General features: G+C 45.3%; 1 long non-coding RNA gene across 1 annotated transcript; it reads right to left on the reverse strand.

The window, feature by feature from the left end:
* Nucleotides 1-2,696: 2,696 nt before the first annotated feature.
* LOC120838846 lies at nucleotides 2,697-6,045 on the reverse strand. Its single transcript, XR_005715185.3, has 4 exons — nucleotides 5,772-6,045; nucleotides 4,941-5,054; nucleotides 4,468-4,584; nucleotides 2,697-2,710 (listed from the first exon to the last, which is right to left on the reverse strand). It is a non-coding gene; the product is annotated as an uncharacterized LOC120838846 (long non-coding RNA).
* Between the last annotated feature and the right edge of the window lie 357 nt (nucleotides 6,046-6,402).

Genomic DNA, 6,402 nt, shown 5'->3' on the forward strand with positions numbered 1-6,402 from the left:
GAGAGAGCTGTCAGAACGATCAAGGACAGTCTAAAGAAACTCTCGGGTGGTTCTTTGGCTGCATACTTGCGAAGATGGCTCCTTGTGTACCGTCGCACACCGCCTACCACAGGAGGACAATCTCCAACAGAGCTCGTGTTCAACTTTTGTCCTAGAGTTTGCTGCATGGACCTCATCACTGAGACCCAGGAGCCAAAGGTAGACCTGGAAAGACCTAGCAACCTCAAAGAAAGCAGCCCTGTTTTTGAAAGAAACATGGGAGCTGTAGAACAATGGGGACCAAGATCATCTTCCAGGTTGTCGAAAACTGCATGACTTTGGTAAAATCCACCATGGCACAATGAAGCAGCACCTGGGCCAGTTGTGCCCCAGACGCTTTAACTCAACTCATTTCTAGTCAGATGATGATATTACCACTGGGCACTAACTTGATTGGCAGTTAACAAGTGAAAAAACCAGGCTATGGACCAGGAACTGAGCAGGCATTTTAAGCAGTGCAAGGGTGCCCCACTCAGGCACGGGGGACACCAACCAAGATGAACCTTTAGCTTGTGCGGCAAAGTGTTGGATCAGGCCACCACCAGGGGTCAGTGTTTCTGGGGGCTTCCCTGTGCAACGGCCATGGGCTTTCTCTCTTTTCCCACACTTTCCAGTGACCATGTAACAAATATGTATGACACGGCCATGTCAATTATTCCCTAATAAACAAATAGGTATGATCCTTGCACTCCATGGATGAAGCAGCCACCAACAATTTCAACATTGGTCTGTATGGAGTCAAAAAACAAGGAAATAAAGGAACTTCTGACACACAACTATTCTTGATGCATGCACACAATAGACTACTTCCATAAAGCCCTGCATGCAACACGGCGCGCGTTGCACTCTGGGAACTAGTTGGCCAGGGAGGAGAGTGGCATGGTTTCAGTTTCGATCGACACGTGGACCAGAGATTACACACAGAGCGTGGACTATAAACGGCCATTATCTCATGTTTTCTGGTCCCGAGAGCGTCATTTGTGGTCTATAAACTAACCTAAATGGCCAGACCTCGAAGCTTTAGCACAAGCCCGAGACGTATATAGCTTCTCTTAACACATGCTTGTTCTATTTTTGTACTTGAGCCTTTTTGTTAGCGTTTCGAGGTATCTGGACGAGCCAGTGCTGGGAATCTCGACGCTGCGAAGCTCGGGGATCTTGCTTATGTACGAATCAACAGGCTGTAGCAACCAATAAGTATGCATACATCGAGCTCGCGCCTTTACATTATATGTTGTTGATCAGGAAGTTTGTTCGTTTCGTGCGTCCATAGAAGAAATATTACTTTTTGCAATTACTGTTTTCTTAATATGCCTGTGTACGCGAAGTAAAACTCGGAGGTGCCATTGAAAAGCTCAATTATAACACACTTCTTATCTCTTATCTGTACTGACCCGCAGCGCTGCACGAAGCGAAGTCCCCACCCACTTGCATTTTACTAATATTCAACATCGCGTATGCACGTAAAGTTGTCCTGCAATCGTATAGGCACATTCGCGCATACAAACCGTTTTAAGAAAGCAAAAGTCGAGCACTTGTGTGAAAAATGTTGCACCATTCGCCAGAAGTACGCCAGACGGGTATGAACCCCTATGCGGTGCGCCAAACGAACGAAATTATTCAAAGTGCATTTGACGGTTGCTAATGGCCATAATATTTGTCATGTGTTAGCTTTCTTCCTGCCTGAGTATGCCGCGATAATTTCGGACACACCGTTCAGGCATAGATCTTGGGCGTCAGTAAAAGCCCGTCCAAAAAGGCTTAGCGAGGAGTAGGGGACGCTTGTTAGGGCCTCCGTTGTAGCTAGCCCATCTCCGCGTTTGCGAAAACTTAATCTTCTATCAGCATAAAATTTGAGTGGGAGATATATGATGACACGAGGAAGACATCATAGTAACTTTGGCGCAGTAGTGAGGTCGAATTTATTGCGTTTCCTTAAAAGTTTGCGCGTCAACGCTGGGCTCAACTTTGATACTCCTGTGAGAATGCGGCTTGCTTTTTGCCCAATGAAGTAACAAGAAGCGGACGTTTGGCAAACAAAATAGGTAAAAGGCTCCAGGTGAACAAATTTCAGTTCTACTTCACTGGTACTAGACGGGATTATTGAAATTGAACTCAAAGATGCACTCGTTAAGGTAACTAAGCCACGTCTTACTACGTTTGCATACGCACTCAAATATCCGGTGTTTCGGGTACCAAAAAAAGTGCCCCGGCCTTCGTTTTGTATCGCTCAAGAATGAGTATATTGTACATTCGTAAAAAAGTCAGATAATCGAAAACGCAAGCAGTGCGTTCGGTCGCAGCGTGATAGCATGAGATGAATCTGCTCAGTCGAAACCGAAACTGAGTGGCCAACTAGTTCCCAGAATGCACTGCATGGTATTTCGCCGCAATGGGGCGCATCGGTTTTGGAAGAAGTCCATTGGCCAGCAGTCTCCTTGCAACATCCTGGACACAGCAACAAAACCCAGCCCTTGCACCTGTTACACTGAGTACGAGCGTCCGACAAAAACTAACTCACGGAAAGGAAATGGCGGCAGTTAGGTCTACTGCAAACGAACTAACACACAGATACCTGACAATAATTAAGTCTGCAACTACAATGAAATAAAATGAGACAGACCCAAAAGCTGCAACCGATGACCATGGAGGGGACACGGGTCTCGTGCCTCTGCAAGAAAAAACACAGAAACTGCAAAATTAAAATAGGCAAGTGGATAAACCAAAAGGGTCGGAGGCAAAGTATAGGCTCCCAGAAGCGCAAAGGTGCTGCACGGTGAAGGCTCACATGGAAAGCTCATGAAGTAAAGGGATGGCTTGCAAATGTCTTAAACAAGTGCAGAAGTGAAAAACTTGAGGATACAGAGAGAGTGCATATTTCGAGGTGTGCGAATGATACGAGGAAAGTGAACAGAAGAATGACAGGGGAAAAGACAAGCTAACATGGGCAGGAAGTCTCTGCATAGGCTTTCATGCAAGACACCAGGAAGGAAAGTGTAGGCTACAAACATCCACATGAAGCAAAAAGGGATGAGTGAAACATAAGCAGTGCACAGCACAAGGAGGAGGACAAGAAAAAAAAAACATGATACAGAAGAGCAAGATTGCATGGCAGCGAAAGCTTCACATAGGCCTACACGTAGAGCAGAAGAAAAATTGCTCCCCACAAAGAACCGTAGCAAGCGTAAAAAAATTCAGAGGCTTCATGCAGCCATACGCACAGAGCACAATAAAAAGAAAAGCTTCCTACAAACATCTGAAGCAAGCGTAAAAGTAAAAGGATATTCTGGGACCTCACTCAGGCTTACATGCAGAGCATAAGAAAAAGCAAGCTTCCCACAAAGAGCTGAAGAAAGTGTGAAAAAAATTTAGATGCTTCACGCAAACTTACACGCAGAGCACAAGAAAAAGAAAGGGTTCCCACAAACATCTGAAGCAAGCATGAAAAAAATCCAGAGGCTTCATGCAGGCTTGCACATAGAGCATAAGAAAAAGAGCTTCCCACAAACATCTCTAGTAAGCGTAAAAAAAATTCAGAGGCGTCACACAGGTTTACAGGCAGAGCCTAAGAAAAAACGCGTTCTGCAAAGACCCATAGCAAGTGTAAAAAAAATTCAGAGGCCTCAGGCAGAGCACAAAAAAATGGGCTTCTCACAGACCCGTAGCAAGCATAAAAAAAGTACAGATGCTTACAAGCACAGCACAAGAAACTTCCCACAAACATGTGTAGCAAGCATAAAAAAAAATGCAGAGGCTTCACGTAGGCTTATATGGAGATCACAAGAAAAAGGGCCTCGCACAAACAACCGTTGCAAGAGTAAAAAAAATTCAGAAGTACCTCGGTAAACAAGGAACGCAAAAAATGAAAGCTGCCCTTAACACAAAGAAGAAAGCAAAGTAAAAACAAAATGAGAACGGGACAACAGTTTCATCAACTAAGGCAATCTAAAACACTAATTAGTTTTCCGAGGTCCTGCCATCGACTGCCGAAGTCCCTGCGTTCAGCTGCCCCAGCCGCCAACTCGCGACTTTTTTCCCGCAGGAACAGTTGCAGCCGTGCATGGCAGAATCGCCTGATGAGCTTCATTTTGATTTCATGGCGGTCGGGCAGCTGAACACATTGGCTCTCTGCAGCCATCCTCACCGATAGGCCGTCCAGGATGCCCCGTGCATGCATCAAATCCGCAATGAGGCTGCGAAAGACACTTTCACAAATTGTGAAGAGGGCGCGTGCAGCTTCAGAGGGGCAGGTCAGAGCGTCAGGGACATAACTCTTTAGCCTGAGGAGGCTATTTGCAGGTGCCATGGGGACTTGAACAGCTGCAGCACACGTGTCACATGTAGCATTATGTTTTACAACTCTTCGTACCACATACCCGCGTAATAGTCAAAGCTATTCTCCTCAGGTTGTGACATGGCGAGTTCTACCTCCTCAAGAAAAATGTCGGTGAGCACAGCAGGTTGTACATCCAAGTCTGCGAGGTCAGCCAGGTAAAAGGAGGCATCGTCCAGTTCGTAGGACCCTGCCTTGGACGCCTTCAGGTACTGCGAGTGTGTGATGATTTTCAAGGTCATCTTAAACTCCAAGAAGTTGGGATATGGTTGCCCTGTCGCATTACCGAAAACAAGTTTTCATGGCAGTCCTGCGTGAATCTGGATGTGAGCACAAATGAAAAAGAATGTCCCTCAATGAGACTTTGCTGCAGGTCTAGAATGGACTTGGTAGAGAGGATTACTTCCGCCTGCACTGGCTTGAACGCCCCATCCCCAATAGTGAGGTGGAGAAAAAGATCCTTAAATTTGACCAGAAAGTCAAGGGTGTTCTTGTAGCAGGCCTTATTTTGCCTGCTGATCGCAAGGACTGGGTGCCTGCTGCTCATAAGATCAAACCATTTGTTGACCTGTTCCAAGAACCAAGCCGTGGTGAGGAAGTTGGTGCTCCAGCCATGATTCTCCACCAGAAAGCGCAGGGCAGTGGCCGTGGAGTGACTGAGGACCCGTAGGGCAGTGCTCACCTACAAACACAGAACTGCTTTAGATCATCAAGCGTATGCAATGTTTGGTAAACTCGACTGAAGGAATCAATGATTTGAAACTTCCCCCTCAGTCAATAAAAGAACAGCATGGGCACTAAACGAAGAAAAGGCTGCTAACTTCCATTATTGTTGTCCATACGAATGGTTTTTGCTGGTTTTTTACGAGTTTTTGCCACTCTCTTAAAGTTGGCAGTTCCACTTGATGAGCAAAGGTGATGAATCCCAGCACTGAAGTAAAGTACACTCCATGGTTACTTTGGTAGCTGTGCGTTGCTAAAAGTGTCACTGACTCCGATTTGTGAACCACTGACTGATTTTGTTGAAAACACTTTAAGGGAAGCTAAAGAGGTTCTCCAAAAAAAAATGAGTTAGAGGTAAATTCTTCCGTATTTGTATCCTGCAAATTTGAATATGCACTATTTGCTCAAGAAGTATCACCCAACGCAAAGAAATATTTAAAAAATTCACTCGGCATGATGTCACGTCAAGAACTTTCACCTGGCCACCGAAGCTCAAGCACCATCTCTCGTGCAGTGTTCCGGCACATGTGACCAGCCTTGCCCAATGCAGCGTTTTTTTTTTTCTCGTGAAATGGTGCGTCATCTGCTACAGACGCCTAGTTCCCACTCCAATCTTTCACGCCTGACCAACATCCGCTAAATCTTTTATGAAAGTTTATAGGTGTACTAAACTTACGTCAAAACAAACAGGCGAGTGAAAATCGTGAGCATGAGGTGAATCGCACACAATTTGTCGACCACTCAAATAAGCTTGCAATAGCTGCAGAGATTCCGAGGATCCTTGTTGCGACGCTGCTGTCTCTCAGAAATTTCCTCCTAGCTTCTTACACCTCGGGAGGGCGGGGCTTCAGCGCTATGGTCAAAATGCTTTGATGGCTACTCCGGGCCTCAAATTGACAAATAATTTTAATATTCGTGATACTGGAGGCCATATGAAGATGATGCAAGTGTTTTTTAAAGGTACAAAACCGCTTTAGTTTCCCCTTAAGCAGGCACGTGCGAATAACGAATTTTATGTTTCAAGCGAATAAGAAGCTAATAGTGACTAGGGTCGAATAATTTCGAATCGCATATTGAATACTTGCTAAGCCTTTCTGATACTGCCATTGCGCTCAGCTTCCGCCATCTTGACAGTGTTGATGTCAAGATGGCGGAAGGTAGCTTAGCTTAATGGAAGCTAACCTAAGTTAGCTTCCAGTCGTGTGTAACTAGCTTAGCTAGCTACAAACAAGCTAAGCTACATGCTAACTTAGCTTAGCACTCTTACCTTAGTACACATTTTTCAAAACATTATAGTATTTGAGTGA

The sequence above is a fragment of the Ixodes scapularis genome, unplaced genomic scaffold, assembly GCF_016920785.2.
Source record: "Ixodes scapularis isolate PalLabHiFi unplaced genomic scaffold, ASM1692078v2 PGA_scaffold2__306_contigs__length_199485367, whole genome shotgun sequence".
NCBI lineage: Eukaryota > Metazoa > Arthropoda > Arachnida > Ixodida > Ixodidae > Ixodes > Ixodes scapularis.